The sequence below is a fragment of the Molossus molossus genome, unplaced genomic scaffold (genome assembly GCF_014108415.1).
Source record: "Molossus molossus isolate mMolMol1 unplaced genomic scaffold, mMolMol1.p scaffold_m16_p_8, whole genome shotgun sequence".
NCBI lineage: Eukaryota > Metazoa > Chordata > Mammalia > Chiroptera > Molossidae > Molossus > Molossus molossus.
In genome coordinates this window covers 38,728,322-38,751,954 of record NW_023425402.1, presented here as the reverse complement: position 1 = coordinate 38,751,954, position 23,633 = coordinate 38,728,322, and positions in this window count along the sequence as shown.

Genomic DNA, 23,633 nt, shown 5'->3' with positions numbered 1-23,633 from the left:
GTGTTATGTTAAACTCAGGCCATTTGACAGCAAGTTCCATGCAGTGGTATTAGGTAAACCTCTATGTAACCACTACTATTTTTGTTTATAGTAATACAGTTTAAGATATGAAGATTCTATTATTGTTAAAACACCTTTTTTATATAAGGTGTTAAAAATACCATGCAAATATTTTTTCATTTATTTTTGCATATTTTTAAAACAATACTTTTTGATTTTTAAGGCAGCAAATCTTCATAATTTTAGGGTATTTTTTGTTACTCACCTCCATCATCCTAATACCTTGCTCAATTGCAGTTTAATTGATATGCAATTCACAGAAGACCAGTGGAAGGATTTATTAAGGAAGTACAGTTATAGAAATATAGTGAACAGTATTTTAGCCAAAGAGATTGCACAGATTCAAAATCTCAAGAATGAAAAGACAGGAGAATCTGATTTATCCAGACACCAACTCTCAGCATGTCGGAGTTGGTGGCTTCTATTTAATCCAAAGTTCCTGTCTTTAATATGAGTAAGGTTGCCAGCACTTCTGGTGGGTGGATGTGATTGCCAATGTAAATCAATGCCCACTGTGGAGAATGGAGCCAGGCAGGATAAAAGGATTGGGAGTGTGAACTGCAATGCAGCCTAATAGCCGGCTAACTCTGACTTAATTAACTCATGTATTTATACTACCTTTTCACAAAATGGTAGCTGAAAGCCTATAAGAAAAAATGGAACTACTTATTGCAAATCCATCTGGAGATTGTTAAATATAACTCACTTACTTTTGCATGAACATTTCTTTCTGTTCTCCTGCTCCCTTGGAAATACAAACTATTATGCATGGTCCCTGAGCTCTCATCCCCATCAACCTCTCCTTTTTTGCAACTGATACCCTATTGCAGTATTTTTTTTTTTAATTTTAAACCTCACAATAGAAAATATATTTTATAAAAATTCACCAGCATGATAGGTTTCCTATTTGTAGTGAATTTATTGAAAGAGTTGGTCACCCACATAATTAATTCAAAGACTGATGGTAGTTCCATTTATTCAATTAAATGGACTCTAAACAGAACAGTCTTCTTCTTCTTCTTTTTTTAATCCTGTGGCTGTACATCAATCCAATGGCCTCATTCTCACCACAATTTTCTCAAATAGAGCCTTTATTCTTGTCAGCCAAATCAGTCACAAAGTTTGGAACATTTTATTTACATTGAAGAAATTTATTTCACCATGACATCTGTTGATTTGGATATGATCCTTGCCGGCAGGATATGAGTTTTTTAATCTCCCAATGATGCTTTAAACTTTTCAATAGACACTATGCATATTTGGCAGCTATGATTTTAAAAAGTGGAGTTAATAGCCAAAAACAGGGAATCAGAGTTCTTGGGTGATCCTAAAAACAATACATGTGCAGAACATTTAATATGAGACAATGGTTTTGGAATAAGCTGTCTTTTTGAGAAGTTAGACACAGTCTTTTTTCTTCACAGATCTACCAGTGAATTCCCAGCTAAGATAATCTAAGATAAACCATAGGGACACACATTTAAATCACCATTAAATAAATGAAAGTGTTTCTGTGAATCTGAACCAATTACTGTTACCCATTCCTAAATCAACTGGTTGGGATAATTTCTGCCAAAAAGCACCTCCATCTTGATTATGCAAGATCAAGACTTTCCTTCTCTCTCACCTCCTCTGTTTCATCAAAGACACTTATCTTTATCCTCTCTGAAAATCACACAGGTACCATTGTGGTTCAACTTTTATTTCATTAATCAGGGTAATATGATAGCTTCTGAAATAACCTTTATACTTTTAGTCTTCTCTCTACATCTTGAAATGCTACTGCCAAATTTAGCAGGTTTAGCTTCATCATGTGTAACTCTGAGCATATAATCTTTTGAAAAAAAATTAAAAAACAAAACCCCTTTATAGCCTACTCATTTTCTACCCAAACATGATGCCATTTAAGGATATCCACATAGCTTTCCCTTCTGCTTGCCCTCTGCTATTTTTCCAAATGTATTCTGTATTCAATTAAACAAAATTACATGCTCTTCTCTTGCAAACTCACATGAATGCAGGACCCAAGAAGGAAAGGATTTTTAGTGAAGCAGGTCTATATATTTTGTTTAAACATGTTATTGAGCTATAACTGATATACAGTAGACTGTGGATACTTCACATGTATAATTTGAAAAGTTTTTACACCCAAGAGACCATTGCAATAATTAAAATAATGAACATATCTATCACCCCCAAAGTTCTCTTGTGCCATTTTATAATTCCTTCTTCTCACTCGTTCTCACCCCCCTGTTCTGATTAGTCACCAATCTGCTTTCTGTCACCATAGATTAGTTTGCTTCTAAAGTTTTATATACATGGAATCATACCGTATGTACTTGTTTTTAGTCTAGTTTTATTTTTCTTCATTCAGAATATTTTGAAATTTTGCCCCCTTAGGTATTGGATACATGTATTTGGATGCCTGTAAATATTCTTGAACTTTGTTGTGGGATGCAGTTAAAATTCTTGGAAGCAATTAGATTCTTCTACGCCTTGCTTTTAAGATTTGTTAATGGGACTAGTCTAGAGGTAATTATCTTTCACCACTGAGACAAGACACCTCTGATTGCTCTACCCAAGGCCCCATGAATTATGTGGCTTTTCTGTCAGTCTGGCACAAGACGCTATTCCCTGGCCTGGGGCAGCACTGGCCATGTTTCTAGTCCCCGTAGATGGCTCTTTCCCTGGCTGAGGGCTGTTTCTTCACACACATGTACTGATCAGTAGTCTGCTCAATACCCAAGGGGGAACCCTTCTTGGGATCTCTGGAGCTCCTTTTCTGTGAAGCCCTCCCGTTGTCCCCACTCTGTCCGGTCAGCTGTAGCCACTCGGCTTAGTGGACTCTCAGCTCCTTCCCTTCACCTCATGGAATCCACAGGGCACATGGGATTCCCTTTGCTCGCAAGCCGCCAGGGAGCTCTCGTGGGAGTCAGCTCAGCAGCTGGCCACCTTCTTTATTTCCAGTCTCTCATGGATGACTGTCCTTGGTTGCCCGATAGGCACTGTCTTGAAGACTGTTGTTGCAAATATTTTGTTAATTTTAGTCAGAAGAGTAAATTCAGTCCCTTTTGCATTTTCTAAATATTTCAACCAAATAGGGCCTCTTTAATGCTGGACTCCTCACAGCAGCACCTTGTGTGTCTCTAGGACACTGCTCTGTGCCTCTCTTCACTGTAATCTTGTGTGCAGTGCGTCTAGTCTCCCCGGAGACTCCGAGCTCCTTGAGAATGGAGACTCCTGTGATGCTTGTCTTTGTTTCCTCTCTTTATACAAGTAGTTGTTATCTAGGAAGTGCCCAATAAATACACGTTGAACTGAAATAATGTAAAAGATACTCTGAATTTATGGAGCAGGACTTGGCCCATTGTTATTTCAGAATATGGCTTTTTTGTTTAAACTCAATAATCCCAAGTGAGTGCTTAGATCATCAGCACTAGTATTTCTCCTTTTGTAAAACTGTGGAATGATGAAAGTTGTATTCATTGTGTGTATTAAATAATTGTTCCTTTGTTCAATGATCTATAGTGACTAAGTTCTGGGCATTTTCCAAAACTGTTATAGTTGTTAGAAATTAACCTGCTTTAAAAAAATATTACAGATATCAGTTACATTTTCTTATGTGTCTTCTGTGTCTGATACTGACATTATCTTTCACTGAAATATAACCAGGAAAGTGACCAGAGTTATGTCACATGTATATAGTTGTATCTCAAGGCTCAGTTTTGTTTTTGTTTTTTATATCCTTTATGATGTAACTTTGGGAAGTACTTGTCTGTTTTTGACAGAACTATGTGTGATTTTTCTGATCTTTATTAAATATATGTAGCTCCAGTCTATTCCTCATGATGTGTATCATTATTATAGGAGAGGCTGGGGATGACAGAAAACCAAGATCTGGATAAAGATCTATTTTTAAGTCCCGACTCTGTCACATGGTCACAAAGAGACTTAGGAAAACTAAATTTGAATATATGACTTGCATTATTTTCATCTCATAAATGAGGATAATAAAGTCTTTACAGAGTTTCTGTAAAGATCTAGTGAGAAAATATTTATGAATATAAGGCACTAAACAAGTACTATTTCCTATTCTTTTCTCAAGATTTCCATATGTCATTTAGAGCTTGAGTACCCGCTACAGTGTTGCTATGACTCAGTGCAATGGGAAGTGGGGAGAATGTTTTTGAAATTTGGTTCTAGCAACTGACAAGTTTCTGGGTTCAGAGTAAATGGTTATATTTCAGTAATTCATTCATTCAAAAATATTTATTGCACAACAGTTATGATCCAGGCCCTGTTCTAGGGCTTAGGATAAACCAATAAATAAAACAACAATCCCTGGCCTCATAGGGTTTATATTTTGGAGAAGAGAGAATAATAAATAATGAATATGAATAAGTAAATTACATAATTTTTTGGAAGTAACAATTGCCATAAGAAAATCTAAAAGCATAGAGGATACGGGGAATAAGAAATCAGGAGTGTCTGGTGGGGTTGGTGTTGGAATTTTGAATAAGCCTCGGAGAGACAGTGACAGTTAAGCAAAGGCATGGAGAAGATGTCGATATTTGGGGAGAGCATGTCAGGCAGAGGAAATGGCTGGTACAAATATGTTAAGGTGAGAATACCCAGAATGAGGGGTGAGAGGTTAAGGAGTGAGGAAGGATGGCAGTTCTCACCGGTCTGTAGCTGTTACAAGGACTCTGGCTTTAACTCTTGAGTGAGGAGGAAGCTGTGCAGGGTTCTGAGCAGAGGAGGACGTGGCGATGTTTAAAAGGAAGTTCTGGCTTTGGATGCATTATCTGTAATAAGCCCATCAGTGGCTTATGAAATTAAAACCACTTTGAAATTCTAATTTTTAAGCACAGAGTTTGGTTAAATAATATTGATTGATTCTCAGAGTTTTTCAAACTGAAGATTGTTATATATGTGTTTAGCCATTAATTAGTGATGCCTTACAGGAAATACCTGTGGTTGATGTTATTATTCTAGCCAGATCTTAGGAATGGAGGCTGGCCTGGGTTTGGCCAAGGGGACCAGAAGATACCCAGAGTGTGGTGCCCCCTTGGTGTGGAAGGTTTATTAGCCTCTGATTCTGACTAACAACTTAGGGAGTGAAATGGAGCCTCAGCCAGAAAATGTCAAGAAAATGCAGCCAAGAGGTTGGCTCTCTCTGACATTGGAAAAGAGAGATTTTTTTTTCTTTCACTTGCTCTCCTGCAAGACTGTGAACTTGTTTTCTGCAGCCAAAACAAACAAGCTGAACGATGAAGATGTATATCATACCCAATCACATAAGGAGGGGGTTTTCTGAGGCAGAACAAATGACTTTGGCATGGCCCTGGTTCTGCCTGCCCAACACACCTGATTAACTACAAAGATAGTCTTGCAAGCTATGGATCTCCCTCTCTCTCTCTCACACACACAGTATGAATTTGGGTGTGGGAAAAATAATTCCAAATGGAAGACCCAAATATTGGGTCTGCGTAGAGAGAGATTAGGGGCCTGCGCTCACATGCAAAGCCGTAGGGTGTGAGGAGACACCCTGTCTCTTGCAGATGGAACACAAATCCTGCAGAGAGTGAGCAATAACTTATTTTGGCATGACTGTCAGCCACATGTCTGTGTAATGAATGTTAGTGATGCCTACTGACATCTTATTTTCTCCTAAAGACAATATACATAAATACAGAGCCCTATTTCATAATTGCAATCAGAAAGATGATTATTTCTTGTCTTCTGCAATGGGGTGTTATCAAGATTAGTACTCTTTATATTAAATGTTTAAAAAAATAACACTTTAGGTATTTTTAAAATATGACTACTTTGAGCAGGGATGATTCTGATCTTGGAAGAAGATGAAGATGTTACTGGGCCTTTTACTCTCTAACAGGCATTTGAAGTACTGGTCAAGATCTAATAGTCTCAGACTATTCAAGGGCCACTCTGAAGCTTGATACCAAGGGGCCAATATAGAGACACCACTGAAGGGTTTCCAAGGACCATTGGAAACCTATTTGTAAAATTGTGAAGTGAGTAATGTATCACTGCAAATAACCACCATACTGGTTATTTCTAAAGTAAACTTTAAAAAATAAAGATTATTAGTTTTATTTGTTTAAAAATTTTTTTTCTTTATTGATTTTAGAGAGAGATGAAGGGAGAGGGAGAGAGAGATAGCAACATTGATGAGAAAGAACATCAATTGGCTGCTTCCTGCATGCCCCCACTGGGGATTGGGTCCACAACCTGGGCATGTGCCCTGACTGGGAATCAATTAGGTGACCTCTTGGTGCATAGGTTGATGCTCAACCACTGAGCTACATCGGCCGGGCTAGTTTTATTTTTTAATTGCAATTTACATTCAATATTATTCTGTATTAATTTTAGATGTACGTCAAAGTGGTTCGAAAGTCACATACTTTATAGAATGATACTCCTGATGCTTCAAGCGCCCACCTGGTACCATACCTAGTTATCACAATATTTATTGACTATCTTCCGTATGCTGTAATCTATATCTCTGTGACTGTTCAAGTAAACTTTTGATTGACACATAACATACATAAGTACAAATGCACAGTTTTTAGAGTATAACTGGAAGAATTTTCACAAAATACATGTATTCATATAATCACTCCCTATATCAAGACGTTGACCATTGCTACCTGCTTTTGTTCACTTCCAGTGATCTGCAACATCATTAATTAGTCTTACTTTTTTGCAGGTTGATGCAAATGAAGGTATACAGTATGTACTTTTTTATATATTAAAGAATCATTCATGTTATTGTGTATAGAAATTGTTCATTCTTCTCATTGCTGAATAGTATTCCATTGTATTAATATCCTAAAATTTATTTATCTGTTCTATAGGTGGACATTTGCTGATGCACTTTCCCCCTGTATTTGCATCTTTTTAATAGCACCACTCTTTACATTTTTATACATGACTTTTGGTGCACATAAGTACGCATTTCTAAGAGACATTATATCTAGGGATAAAATTACTAATTCAGAGTATGTGCGTATGTTCAGCTTTAGTAAATACGACTGAAGAGGAAGTACACATCTACATCTTCCACTGACCTTCATAACTGCATTTCCCTGTTTCCATTTAGGATTATTTTCCTTTTGCCTGAAGAACTACATCTATACTTTTCCCCTTGGGCCTTCTAGAAAATAATTCTTTAACTTTTTTTTTTTTTTAAGAAACATCTTTTTTTCAACTTCATTTAAAAATTCTTGGGATAGAATTCTAGACTTTTCTTTTTTTCTGGCATTTTAAAGATGTGATTCTATTTTCAAAAAAACTTTCCATTATCTATGTTCACAGGTGGGATGTCAGTTTTCATGTTGCTCCTTTTAATATAATGGTTTTTATTTGTATGGTTATTATAAGATTTTTTTTTGGGTCTTTGGTTTTCATTTGTTTTATGATGAAAAACTGTGCCTCGGTATAGTTTTCTTTGTATATATCTTGCTTGGGATTTCTTGTACTTCTTAATCTATGGCTTATATTTGTTATTAGTTTTGGAAAATTCTTATTATCTCTTAGTAAACTGGAGTTTTGTTTATATAACATTATATTTTGTAAATTTAATTTTATTCCAATTTAGATGTCTTTATTAGATTTTTCTTGCTAATTGCCCTAGTTAGAACCTCCAGTACAATGTTGACTAGAAGTAGTGACAACAAATAACTTATTTGTTTCTTATCTTATGGGGAGAGTATTTAGTCTTTCACTATAAAATACATTATTAGTTGTTATTTTCATAGATGCTCTTTATCCTTTCATTCTTAGTTTGTTGAGTGTTTTTTTGTTATGAAAGAGTGTTAGATTTTGTCAAATGCTTTTTTTGTGTGTGTGCTTATTGAAATGACCATATGTTTTTTTTGTATTTTATTCTACTAATAAATATATTATATTAATTAGATTTTAACAATCTTGCATTCCTGGAATAATTTTCTCTTGAATACGGTATATAATCCTTTATATAGGTTGCTGGATTCAGTTTGCTAGGATTTTTCCATGTAACTCACTTATAAGAGCTATTAGTCTATAGTTATTTACATTTTCTTATTTATCTTTAGTTTTGGCATAGGATAATTCACTGTCCTCATACAATGAGTTGGAAACTGTTCTTTTCTCTTTTATTTTATGAAAGTGTTTGTGAAGAATTGGTTTTAATTCTTCTTTAAATGTTTAGTAAAATTTACCATGAAAGCTCTTAAGGTCTAGGATTTTCTTTCTTTGGAGTTTTAAAATTAATAATGGAACCATTCTACTTATTACAGGCCTATTCAGATTTCTATTTTATGTCAATAAATTTTAATAATCTTGTATTTCTAGAAATTCTTCTATGTCATCTAATTTATCTAATTTGTTGGCGAATAGTTATTTATAATAATCTATTATAAGTTTTTTCCAATTGTCTTTATCTATGTTCCACTTTCATTCATGATTTTAGTAATTTAAATATTTTTTTCATAGTCAACCTAGATAAGAATATTACTCTTTAAATATTATTTCTGCTCCATTCTCCCTCCTGTTTACCCCTCATGGACTCAAATGACATGTATGTAGACATTCACTATCTTCCATATAGTTCATACTTTATTCCATATTTTCTATTTTTTCTCTTTATGTGTAAATTTGGAAATATTCTACTACTCTGTCTTCTAGTTCACAATTTCTTTCTCTAATGATGGCCATTCTATAGGTTTAACTCATTTACTGTGTCCCTGGTTTAGTTATCTTTAAGTTCTGAATTTCTATTTTATTTTTCTCTTATAGATTTAAATTTTTGTGGCTAACGTCTCTATTGTCTTCTATTTTCTTAAAGATATTAATCATAGTTATTTTAAAGTTTTTGTCTGATAACTCAAAACTCTGCATCACCTGTGAATTATTTTAGTCTATTAATTCTCTTGATTCAGTTTCTTGGGAGCACTAATAATTTCTTTATTGAATGCCAGACACTGTAAATACCATATAGGTTTGGCAAATATTAACTTATATCTCACAAGGAAACTTACTCTATCTTCTGAAAGGCAATCAGAGTAGTGGTAAACCTCCTCAATGCCATCCAGGAGTGTGTTTTCTTGATTTTGGGTCATTAAGTATAACAATGCATTTAGGAAATAGAATTTGTTATTTTAAATATAGGTTTTGAATTTTAAGATACAACCTAGAAAATGAATCTTTAAAGATTTTACTTCAATATATGTGGCTTTACAACAGTTAATACAATGCTCGATTAGGAAGGATCAATTGCAAAGTTTGTTGTACTCATTTTAAGCCGAGGTGCTAACTACAGGAATATTGGGGACTGTGTTGTTCATTGCTTCTCAGACAGGTGACATTTAGCAGACAGTTTACCATAGAGTAAATGCTAACTAATGCTTGGTCATTAAGTTGAACATTGGAGGTGCTCTCTTTGAGGATTGTTGCAAGGTCTAACTATGGGACCAAACAAGCACTGAATGCCATAACAAAAATTCATTTTTATTTTATGTTTATAAATATGTATTAATCAGTTTTTTAAAAATGTTGGTTAGCATACTCTTTTCTTCCCCTATACCTCCTTTTCCTCCTGCCCACTGTGCATACATACACACATCCATTGTTGCCTGTTTCCTTATTACTTTAGGTTCTGGGCACCAGCTATAGCTTTATCGAATATCTCCATCCTACTGGTAGTTCAACTCATTCTAATATTTGATTCTTCAACATTATAGCTGTCCTATCCTATATAATACTTACCTATTTCAGGTCACCATAAATCTCTTTAAGTTCTTATGTAAACATTAGCCTGAATGATATTTGAGAAGAAACTATAGGACAGTTTATATTAAGAAAAGTCAAAATCTTTCAAACAAATGCCAAATCACTATTGATTTCATAGAAGATTTGAATCAGTGACATTAGGTTTAAAATTTGGGACTGATTAACTCAAGGCATTACACATGAAGACAAAGAAACATTAAATATAGCTTCAAAGTCTCTTATGTTATAACCTAAGAATTGCAATTAGAACATGACAGATAATTTTATCTTTTATAAACTTACTTTTCACAATGAACAGAACTAATTTTCTTCTAGTAATTTTGTAAATAAAATGAAGAGACACTTATTGAATTGTATTAAATATTATCATATTTTAATTTTTAGTTCATAGGTCCCATAATCATGTACTAGAACATCTTTAAACAGAGAGAACCCAAACCTCTCAAAAAAGCCAAAATCTTTGCTTCCTCCTATCAAACATTGGGCTATTTTCAAAGTTAAGCACTGTTAATGTTTTTACATAAGAACAATCTCTTTGGAATTTGAATTCCTACCTAATTTGAAATACATTTGAAAACATTTATTTGCGAAGATATATGCATCCTTATGTTTATTGCAGCATTATTCATAGTGGTCAAGACATGAAAACATGCAAAGTCTCCTTTGAAAGAAGATTGGATAAAGAAGATGTGGCACATACAATTCCACTCATATGTGGGATATAAAACTGAAAGCAACAAATGACCAAACAAAAAACAACCAAACAAAAACTCATAGACACAGACACTAGTATGATGGTTCCAGAGGGAAGGGCGTTAGGGTGAGTAACAGGTAAAGGGGGTCATCAAATATATGGTGACAGAAAAAGATTTGACTTTGGGTGGTGGGCACACAATGCAATATACAGATCATGTATCATAGAAATGTACATTTGAAACTCATATAATCTTATTCACCAATATCACCCCAGTAAATTTAATTTTAAAAGTGTCAAAGAAAAGAAAGTACTTTACCAAGTTGGTAGAGCCATTCAGATTGCACATGCAATCACTGATATGTTTAGACTGCATTAATTTTAAAGGCTGTATACTAGCCAATAAAGTGAAAGAAGAGCCTTGGCAAGGTGTAAACATGCAATGTCCAGAGGAGCAATTGTTAGTACTCTATTGTGACTAAAGAAATATATCCTTGGCAAAATGGCTGTGAATGTAAATTTTCTCTCTTGAAGAAATTGTTGCATTAATGTGTAGACATGGTTTTCTGGAGAAGTTGATACTTTAGGAATTGTATTTCAGATCTGAAATAAAATTTGTTTTTAAATTTTAAAGCAACCCTCCACTCCCCCCCCCCCCCAAAAAAAAAACAAAAGAAATTGCTTAAGGCCTCTCCTTTGGATTGCCACCAACCCGAGAGCTGTTCATTTTCAGTAAATAAGCACTGTGTTCCTTCTTCTTTCCAAAAGGTACTGTCTTTTAAATACAAATTTCTCTGCATAAGAAAGATTTCATTTGTGAATATTAACTTGAAAAAGAGTAGGAATCATTATATTGTGCTCTTTATACTAAAGAAGGAAACTTAATTAGCCAAGTTAAAAATAGTAGTTAATGTAAACCCAGTTCAGTTTATTTCCACAGGACCAAAGAACAAACTAAATATATTTTGTTAGATATTTTGATGAAGTGAAATAATTTTTTTTATTCAATTGAGGTTTATGAGTGAAGGGCTGCAAAACTAAAGAGACACATGTTTGGCTTGATTTTATTGAAAACTTAGAAATCTTCCTTTTGAAAATTATTTACTTTTCCATATGCAGGTTGGGAATCTACTCAACATGATGCTTTGATATGTGGCACTTTTTTGAGTAGTGTCCTCAACATGGTCTTCATTCAGTGATTTGTTCTTCAACACACCAACATTTAGAAAGATATCTGGGCTCACCACAAACCTATTGCCAGCAAAAGAATGTTTATTAGAAACCAAGAGGTCACTTTGAAAAGTTTAATGGCACCACCTAGAATCAAAGACTTGTATTTTGTACATGTGTTTTGGAAATCAAGTGTGGGGATAGAGTCTGTCCCTGGGAAAGTAAAAGTACCAGAAGTTATAGATTTAAAACAATAAAATACCATTAATGTCCTATGAGGTACCAAGGCATATTCTAAAGCTAGTCACAACAGATGCTATTTTACTTGCACCAAAGTCAATAAGTAGATCCATAGATAGAATAGAAAATATAAAAGAAGACTTTAGTAGGTAGAAGAATCATGTATTATCCATCAAAGTAGTTCCATAAATCAGCAGTAAAAAGCATTGATGGATTATAAGTTTGTAAAATTATGTTGTGATGATTGGGTAATATTTGGAAAATATAAAGGCAGTACTTTACCTCATTGTATACACCAAAGTACATTCCAGTTGGATTAAAGAATTAAAAATAAAGCATAAAACCATGATTTAAAAGAATAACAATAATATATTAATCTGATTTAGATTAGTGGAAGTCTTTTTAAGAATAAAAGCCATGAAAAAGTGCCAAATATTTAAACTACATTAACATTCTGATGCACAAAGTTTAACTGTACAAAATTTTAGCTATGTAAGAATGTAGAAGACCATCAACATTAAAAGACAAATAAATGTGACAGAAGAGTTAATATCTTTTCTACAAGGAGAGTTATTAAAATTATTAAGAAAAACACGACTTCAATAAAATAATAAAAGCAAGAAATATAAATGGGCTATCATGGATTCTAAAAATGTTCAAATTCATTAAGTGAAATTAAAATGTTTATAACTCAGATATTATATGGAAAATGAAACTAAGGTTACTGGCAAAGGCAGGCATAAGGGTACTGGTCCCACTCCATGTCATCACAGGAGTGTCAGTCATGATTACAACCTGGAGAATAACACAGAGACGCGTTCTCTCCAGTGAGAAGCCCTGTAGCACTGGGATCGTTCTAGAAATCTATTCTTAAGAAATTATCAGGCTTAGAATCAAATGCTGAAGGACAAGGAGATTTTTTGCAGTATTATTTGTAGTGGCAAATGAACTGAAAAAAAAAATCTCCATATAAATGTCCAACAAAAATGAGATTATCAAATAAAATAAATTGAATATTATATAATTATTATAAATTATGTTTGCAAGGAATTTTTAAGAACATGGGAGAAATCTATGATATAATATTGAGCGAGAAATAACAGGATAGGAAGTTTGCATAGAATATGCTATAAATTTTGTAAAGATTTGTATGTGCATGTGTGTGTGCACGCGCACATGCATGTAAAGAAAAAATAGTTGGAAATCTATTAAAGTGTCAATAGTACTTTTTTCTAAGTGGTAGAATTATAGGAGGTACAATTGTGTGGCATATACTTTGTATTTTTTTTTATTGTTTTTACTTGAAGTTTAGTATAGTTTTTAATTAGAAAAATATTATTTTAAAGTGAAAATTCAGTATTATTTTTAGTAAAAAGATCAGTTTACTTGGAATTTTTGAATTTATAGTGTCTCATGATGAGCTATGTAAAACTGACTAACGTCCTGATTAGTATCTCTGACTCAGTCATTTAATACATTCCTTACAAGTCTCAGCAAGAGGCTGCTGTCTTTACTCTTCTCTCTCCAAATCTATCTCTTACCTTTAAAATGTGGCGAGAATAGTAGAACAATGCATTTCCTCAAGTAAATGGAGCAATGCAAAAAACAAAACAAAACAAAAAAACCCCAAACAGAACAAAAACCCCAGACATCGCTCATAGGATTTGTCACCTTTTTTTTTTAAAATTCTTGGTAAGATACTAATGATTAGAAAGTAGAGATGTTGGCCACAAGGTGACAAACAATTCTTTCCTCTGGTAAAGGCAACAGTATCTCCTCAAAAGGGAAAACGAATGAACTGGTGTGATTAGGAAACTAAACCCATTCTCCTTCTCCCCTAATGTCTATCATAATTTTCCCATCCACGGAGAGTCAGGTCTGGTGAGTGGTCGCACCTCTGTCCTGACCCCTCACCGCTCACTCAGCCTCTTCACCTCCAGTGCAGTGACTCACATTGTGCCCGTTCCACTAAACGTGCACTCTAAAAAATTTTAGTGCCCAGGTCTGAATGGTCCATTTTCAGTTTTCTGTCAGCTTGATTTCTCCAAAACATGCCAGACAAATCACCCATTCCCTTTATTTTGAAATATTCTTTTTCTTTGCCCCCATGACACTATATCACCCTTATTAATCGTGGGCACTCTAGGATTTCTTGGGCTCTGTGTACTTATGTCTTTGTAGGCTTTGGGATGGGGGAGCGCAATATCACATCCTCCTTTTTGAGCTATTATTTCCATAAGGGCTGTTAGTATATGAATTTCTTCCACAAATAGCACATCCCATGTGCTATGTGCTTAGCTGGGAACTGGATATATACAGGTGGTGATGATAATGACGATGACGATGATGATGATGATGAATGCTGACCTTCAAATGTCTTAGATGGATAAATTCCTTTTATTTCTCCCCAGATCTTAGGCAGTAGATAATATTATTTTCCCCATTTTGCCAATGAGAAAATTGAGGCATAGAGAGTTTAAATAATTTGTCCAGATGATGGAGTAAGAGACAGAGCCACAATTTAAATTTAAAAAATCTGTGCCCTTACACTGCTGTAATACTGTCCATGCCCTCAAACCAATCTTACTCACATAGGGGAGTCAGAAAACTAAGAAAAACTGCCCACAGACTGAGATTGCACGATACGGGAAAGACCCTGGAAGCACAAAGGGTAGCTTCCTGGCACTGGTTTTGTAACATGAAGATGGGGAAAAGGCAGACCTGAGCACACCAGGTGGAGAGAACTCATGTGCAAAGACATGCACATGATGTCAGAAAGCATTTTATTTTTGAGGATCTGCATATCATTTTTTTTTTTTTTATCTCTGTGGTGAAGACTCAAGAGTGGCAGGATATGAAATAATAGCCAGACAGTGGCCAGATAATACAAAACATGAAAACCATACGTAAGATGCTGGCTGCTTTTCTGAAGGTGATGAGCCAGTGACAGGTTTTAAAATGCAGAGAGACATGACCTGCCTTTTGTTTTACAGAGGCCCCCTCAGAAGCAGTAGAGGATAGAAGAAGTAGGTTGCAGACAGGGTGAGTGGGTAGTTCAGGTGACTATGAGAGGGCTACAATCAAGGTATATGAATTTAGGATGGAGGGGTGGGTCAGAAATGAGCTTAAGGAGGGAGAATCCACAGAAGGGGAATTCAATTATACAGGAGGAGTCAAGGGTGACTTTTATGCTGCAGGCTTGGGTGGAAGGTGATCCCAATTCCTAACATCGAGTAGGGGAAGCAGCTCTGTGGATGAAGATGAGGAGTTCATTTGTTGAAATGGCGAGTTACAGTAGGCTGATGAGTAGAAGACTGAAAAGGAACAGCCAATGTAAGTCTGGAGGCAGGACGCAAGGTCAAGGAATACAAGTTTGGGGGTCCTGGGTATGTAAACAATGGTAGATGAGATTATCTTGGGGGAGGTGCAGAGCAAAAAAAGGCCAGGCAATGGGTTCCCCAGAAAATATGGATATTTAAAGGAGGAAGACAGGCAGATAAAAAAATGAAGGAGTCAAAGAAAAAAAAATGCCAGAAAAATGTGTGTGCAGTTTTGTTAAGTCTCTCCAAATTCATAAAGAGCTGACCAGTCTTCAGTTACTTAAAAGATGTGTAAATTCTATAAATTTCTAGTGTGAAAGTGCTTTGGGGAAGAAGAGCTAGAAGAGATGATTTTGGTTTTCTTTGTTTTCTCTTGTTTTCCAAGTGACAAAGAAAAGGCTGTTCTCAAAGGATAACAAAACACTTCACTCTGTGATGTGCTGTAGTTTTGCTGGACTGACTATTGAAGAAAGAACTGAATACGTAAAAATAAACAATGGGCTTGCCTGAAATAAGGACCACAGTTTGGGAGAGAAATGTGGCTTTTTATTCCTTGATCCTATGTTTCCAAAATATCTTTGTTTTAATCACTTTTCTGAAGACTTTGCTGTAATAATTAGAGAATTTTATGATATAACAGTTCCATTTCAAAGTATCTACTAGAGAGAAATCAAAATCTATGTCTCCATAAAGGCTTGTAACATGAATGTTTGTAGCAGCGTTATTCACAGTAGCCAAAAACTAGAAAAACATCCAAACCTCTGTCAACTACTGAAAGGATACGCAAAATGTGATATACTCATACGACATGATGTGATTTGGGAATGCATAGAAACACGCTGTTTGGTATATGCTGTAGCATACACGGACCTCAAAATTTATGTTAAAAGAAAGATGCCAGGCAAAGACTATATATTATATGATTTCACTTATGTAACATTTCTACGAAAGGCAGAAATCAAAGTGGTGGTTGCCAGAGGCTGGGGATGGGAGAAGGGATTTACTGAAAATGGGCTGAGGGAACTTTTCAGGGTGATGAAAATGTTCCAAAACTCTGTAAATCCACTACAAAAATCAATGACCTGTACACTTATAATGGGTAGATTTTATACTATGTAAATTTTACCTTTATAAAACTTTATGTACCATAAAAATTCATGGACTCATTATTTTCTGACTAAAAGAGAATACAACTTCTATTGTTTCAGTTTCTTCCAGTATTCTCCTGCCCCCCTTATTATTTCTAGTTATTCCTTTTACTTCATTGACAAGTTTCTACACATGATGACTTTTGTTTCACCCGTTAGAGACAATGAATCATAGACACTGCTAGACAAGTTGAAATGTTATAGTACCTAGTCATCTTCTCAAATGACTAAATATATTTATTTGGATTTCATCTTCAGTACCCCCTACAAGATACTCGAAATCACAAAAATCAATTTTTAAAGACTGAGGCAGAACTTGTTATTTGGGACAGAGAAGGTTTACACTTCCTGTTGATTTTCTCATCCCCTTTCATGGGGTAAGTACTGGTGACTCACTGGCAGACTTTAAGAACTGTTGCAGTTTGAATATGTTCCCCTCTGATCTTTCTACATACAAAACAAAATTGCTTTTATTTTTGAAATGTAACATTATTTTTGTGAGTGAATCTTACAAGTATGAATGGTCAAAGAGAAAGTCCTTGAAAATCATTGTTTTTATTTCATTCTCTCATTTTACTTAGGAGTCTCACAGCTTATTAATGTTAGAGATAGAAACAGAGTCCAAGTATTGGTTTAAAATTTCTGTGTTTTATAATATTCTTCAAAGATTTCATTCTAGTTACCTAATAGTCACCTCTTTTGAGTTCATGCCTGAGAGTCACAACTGTTTATCCAAATTCCAACTAGAAATGTTCATTTGGATGATCCATGGACCCCTCTCCCTCCAGGGGTCAAAACTGAGGTCATATATTCTTTCTCAAAGTGGCTAAATGTTTACAATGATGAGCTTGCGTGGCTTTCAGATGACAACTCCACTATTATGTATTACTTTTGTGACCTCAAACATGTAGTTTACCTTCTTGAAGCCTTAGTTTGCTTATTTGTAAACTGAGGATTATAACAGTGTCCCTTTCATTGGTTTGTGGTAAATATCAAGCGAGATAATTCATTAAGGTTCTTTGGGCAAGGCTTCAGCAAGCATAAGTACTCAATGAATATTAGCTATTTTCTTTTTTTCTCCTTTGTTTCCTATGTCAGTAAATGTTATTATGTTGCACCACATTCCTCATTTCTGTCACTTTTTATCCCCTAAATAGCATCAAATCCTGCTGTAAAAAAAAAGAGAGAGAGAAATATCAGAAAAAAGAGAAGTAAAGAAGGAAAAAAAGAGTTGGGGCTATGGAATATAATCTCTAGAGTCTGGGCGTGTGGTCATTGTGTTGCTCGATGATGTGAACTGCACTCTTCACCAGATGATATTTGTCCATTGATTTTTAGATAGAGTGGAAGGGAAGGAAGGAGAGAGAGAGAGAGAAACATTGATGTGAGAGAGACATATCGATTGGTTGCCTCCAGCATGATGCTGACCAGGGCCAGGGATCCAACCTGCAACCCAGGTATTTGCTCTTGATGGGAAATTAAACCCTCAGACGGATGCTCTAACTACTTAGCAAACTAGCCAGGATGAAGTGCACTCTTTTTTTTTTTTCTCACAAATATGTTTTTATTGATTTTTTTAGAGACGGAGGACGGGAGAGAGAGAGAGAAACATCGATGTTAAAGAGAAACATTGATTGGCTGCTTCCTGCACGCCCCCCTACTGGGGATCGAACCTGCAACCTGGGCATGTGCCCTGACCAGGAATCAAACTAGGACCTCTCAGTCCATGGGACAATGCTCAATCCACTGAGCCACACTGGCCTGGTAGAACTATACTCTTTTCTAACATTATGAGACAGAAGTAAAAATTGAAATTTTTTAATTTTTAAAAAATAGCTATACTGCCCCACTTCTGAACCCCATGAGTCTCGAACCTCATTAGGGTTATAGTTGTATACATTTTAATTTAAAATTAAGTACAAAAGGAAAGAGTGTGGGTAGCAGATATTTTTCAATTTTTCCAAACTTGATTAGTAATTCAAGAAGTTTTGATTAGCAAAAGGATTCGACTGCCAAACTAATCTCAAGAATAAAGTTCCCTTATCACCCAATAGTAGACCACTGTACCACTTTAAGATGAAGATGACATAGTGTGAATTAAAATTAATTTAAGTTTTTAAAGATAAAAATATTAAAAATTTTGGAGTATCTATCCCGTCTTTGGGCCTGGGTGTGTGTGTACTGTCACATACATTATATTAGGTGCCAGCCGTGACTCTGCCGTGTGGCCTGCTTTTTCATTTAACAAAACACATGAGCATTTTATCATATTATTAAATAGTTTATAAAATATTACTTTACATGGATGCACATGGATGTGTTTAAACCAGTTTTGGGTCAATTACTTCATGGTTTCTTTCAAACCATCAAAATTTTGATTGAGAAAATAATGTTCAGGCTCGGATTTAGAAAAATTCGAACTTATCCTGTTTGCCTTCTCTGACATTTTATAGCTGCCATGTATTTTATTTATGATAAGATATCTATTTTTTTCTGTGATGTTAACCACAATTTGTTTGATTATAAGAAAAAGTAATTAGCCCAGCCAGTGTGGCTCAGTGGTTGAGTGTCCACCCATGCACCAACAGGTCACAGGTTCGATTCCCGGTCAGGGCACATGCCCAGGTTGTGGGCCCGATCCCCAGTGGGGGGCATGCAGGAGGTGGCCGGTTGAGGTTTCTGTGCCCTGGTGTCCAGTCATGGTGATGGCAGCGGGCTGAGCCTGAGCCCAGTGCTGCCTGCACCGTCTCCACTGGAGTATTTCTGCGCGGGTTCTACAGCCATCTCAGGGAGCCTATGCACTAAGTCCCTTTTTAAAATAAATTATTGAAAACATTTTTTTCTTAGCAGGTTTTTGCTGCTTGCAATTATCTATGAACACTAACTGATAGCATTGGGAACCCTTTCATCAGATGATAGCTTACCTAGCATTTGAAATGCGTAAAACAAATAATCATTTTAAACAATGAGGGTATCCAGGGCCAGGCAAGCAGATGAACTTACGAATGGACTTGCAGCTAGTTGATGCGAATTTTATGGTGACTTTAGGGGAAGGAGGTACCATGGTGTAGTATGATGGAAGCTAACCAGGTCCATTGGGCTGTATCACTTTGAGCCTGAATAACCAAGGCAGCTGTTATTTTGTGCAAGTGTTAGACACAGATTGATTTGACCTACTTTTTGAGTTTTTGCTAGGAGGGACCGGTAGCCAGTTACGTAGACTTCACTGGGGTAATTTGTAGGCTTCACACACGAACCCACCTGTCTGTGGAAGGTACAGTGGGTGGAGGTGGGGAGGCCTGGTGGGAGCTGATGCTGCACACTTCGTTGTAGTGAGCCGGCCCAACTAGGGCATACAAATAGAAAACACATTCTCGTGCTTTAAAGATGGAGAAATGCTCTGGGCTACAGAATTTCATAGTACAATTCAGGTGCCAGGCCAGTCTCAGTCTTTGGAAGGAGGTTATGTATATAGACTATGTCTTCTACACAACAGATTACTCGATAATTACAATATGTAATTGGTTGCACCCTCCACCACAGAGTAAGGGGATCTCTTTTGTGCCAAACTGTCCAGAAGGGTTCACCCACAGTCATGACAGGTGTTTTTATTTCACTTGCAGACTCCTTTGAAAACCTCTTGGCATGAATAATTACTTGGCATGTAAGCTTAACCTGAAGGGAGTTCCAAGTTGCAGAAAGCCTTTTCTTTGGTTAATAAAATTCCTCTACCTCTTTCGTGATCAAACTCCTCCCTCTGTTTCCAGGAATTTCTTGTTTTCAGAAATCTCAAACTGGCTCACAGCAACATCTGCACACTGAAAACTTGATTCTGCACCTCTGAAGATTTTAACCGATACCACATATTCTCTCTCTCTGCTTCTGTATTCACCGTGTGCCTTCCTCTCAGACTCAGCCTCCTCCTCGCCCTGGGTTAGCCTACAGCTATGTTTCTGTGGAATACAGAAATTAAAAATTTGCTTATCACCTCAAATTCTGGGGCATTCATTTTGTTATTTTGTCTTTTTTAAAAAATAAGTCTCCTGCTCTTCCAGTTGCCCACTGTTCCTTTCCTGACCGATTCCTTCCTTTGCTTCCTGCTTCCTCCTTTCTTTGTCCTCTTCATAGTGACCACTCGTCAAGGTGGTGGGAGGGAATGGGATTCACCTGTTGTCCTTTGTCCACCACGGTGTTTACAGATACATTAAATAAAAGCAAAAACACAAAAATGATTTTTTAAAAAAAATTTTACATGAACATTTTATCATCTCACAATAGTTTCTGTTATTTAAAAATGTCAAATAATTGAGTGATCAACAATACAAAACTGATGGATTTAATTTATTTTGTATTAGTTTCAGGTGGTTAGACAATCATATACTTTACAAAGTGTTTCCCTCATAGTCCTAGTACCCACCTGGCACCATTCATAGTTATTACAATAGTTTTTATTATATTGCCTGTGCTGTACTTTACATCCCTATGACCATTTTGTAACTACCAATATGTATGTCTTAATTCCTTCACCTTTTTCACCCGGTGCCCAACCCCTTTCCCTCTGGCACCCATCAGTCTCTGTATCTATGAGTCTGTTTCAATTTTGTTTGTTTGCTTATTTGTTATTAGATTCCACATGTAAGTGAAATTATATAGTATTTGCTTTTCTCTTTCTGTCTTATTTCATTTAACATAATACTCTCTAGGTTCATCCACGTTGTTGCAAATGGTAAGATTTCATTCCTTTTATTCTGACCTGGTAATATTCCATTGTGTATAAGTACTACTCCTTTTTATTCACTCATCTATTGATGGGCACCTGGGTTTCTTCCATGTCTTGGTTATTGTAAATAATGTCACAATGAACATCGGGATGTATATAATATTTTGAATTAGTGTTTTAGGTTTCGTTGGATACATACACAGAAGTGGAATTGCTGGGTTGTTGAGCAGTTTCATTTCTAATTTTTTTTTTTTTTAATCCTCACCCGAGGATATTTTTCCATTTTTTGTACAGATAGAGTGGGAGGGAGAGAGAGAAACATCGATGTGAAGGGACACATGGAGTGGCTGCCACCCGCACGACCAACCAGGGCCGGGGACAAACTGCAACCGAAGTATGTGCCCTTAGCGGGAACCGAACCCGGGTCTCTCCGGACCGCAGGCCGACACTCTAACCGCTGAGCCAAACTGGCCAGGGCTCATTTCTAATTTTTTGAGGAACGTCCATACTGTTTATTGTAGTGATCAAGCCAATTTGCATTTCTACCAACAGTGCATGAGGGTTTCCGTTTCTTTACAACCTCGCCAGCACTTGTTGTTTGTAAATTTATTGATGATTCTGACAGGTGTGAGGTGGTACCTCATTGTTTTCATTTGCATTTCTCTTATAATTACTGACATTGAGCATCTTTTCATGTCTATTGGCCTTCTGCATCTCCTCTTTAGATAAGTGTTTATTGAGGTCCTCTGCTCATTTTTAAAATTGCATTGTTTGCTTTTTTTGGTGTTGAGTTGTTTGTGTTCTTTATAAATTTTGAACATTAACCCCTTATTAGATGTTTCATTGGCAAATAATTGTTGATGGTTTTCTTTGCTGTGCAAAAACTTTTCAGTTTGATGTCATCCCATTTGTTTATTTTTTCTTTGTTTCCCTTGCCCAAGGAGATATGTTAGAAAAAATATTGCTAAGAGAGATGTCAGAGATTTTACTGCCTATGTTTTCTTCTAGGAGTTTTATGGTTTTAAGTGTTACATTTAAGTTTTTAATTCAGTTTGTGTTTAAGAAGGTGGTCTAGTTTCATTTTTTTTGGCATATATCTGTCCAATTTTCCCAACGCCATTTATCGAATAGACTGTCTTTACCCCATTGTATGTTTTGCCTCCTTTGTCATGTATTTATTAACCATAGAGGCATGGGTTTATTTCTGGGCTCTCTAGTCTGTTTCACTAATCTATGTGTCTGTTTTTATGCTAGTACCATGCTGTTTTGATTACTATAGACTTGTAGTATAGTTTTATATTAGGTAGCATAATACCTCCAACTTTGTAAATCTTTCTAAAATTGCTGTTGCTATTTGGGGTCTTTTGTGGTTCCATATAAATTTTTGGATTATTTGTTTTAGTTCTGTAAAAAATGTCATTGGTATTTCAATAGGAATTTTGTTGAATCTATAGATTACTTTAAGCAGTATGGACATTTTAATGATGTTAAGTCTTTCTATTCATGAGCATGATATATGCTTCCATTTGTTTGTGTCTTCTTCAGTTTCTTTCTTCATTGTCTTATAATTTTCTGAGCACAGGTCTTTTACCTTCTTGGTTAAATTTATTCCTAGGTATTTTTTTTGATGCAATTGTAAATTAGATTGTTTTCTTAGTTTCCCTTTCTAATAGTTCATTATTGATATAAAAATGCAACTAATTACTGAATATTTATTTTGTATCCTGTTACTTTACTGAATTCATTTATCTATTCTAGTAGTTTTTTGTGGAATCTTTAGCGTTCTTTATGTACAGTATCATATCATCTGCGAATAATGACAATTTTGCTTCTTTTTTTCTAACTTGTCTGATTACAGTGGCTATTCTTCCAGAATAAGAGTGGTGAAAGTAGACATCCCCATCTTGTTCCTGATCTTAAGGAAAACACGTTTAGTTTTTCCCTGTTGAGTATGATGTTAGCTGTGGGTTTGTCATATATGGCCTTTATGTCATATATGGCCTTTATTTCATCATAAATTAGTGCTGGATTTTTTCAAATGCCTTTTCTGCATCATTGATACAATCATGTGGTTTTTACTCTTTTTTTTTTTTTATGTGGTATATCATATTAATTGATTTGTGAATATTGTACCAACCTTGCATCCCAGGAATAAACCCTACTTGATCATGGTGTATGATCTTTAAATGTATTGCTGGAGTTGGTTTGCTAATATTTTGTTGAGAATTTTAGCATCTATGTTGATCAACGATATTGACCTATGATTTTGTTTCTTTGGAGTGTCTTTATCAGGTGTTGAAATTAGGATAATACTGGCCTTGTAAAATGAGTTTGGAAGTCTTCTTGAATTTTTCAGAATAGTTTGAGGAGGATAAGGGTTAATTTTTCTTTGAGTGTTTAGTAAAATTTATCTGTGAAGCCATCTGGTCCCAGACTTCTGTTTGTTGGGACTTTTTTGATTACTGCTTTGATTTCGTTGGTTGTAATCA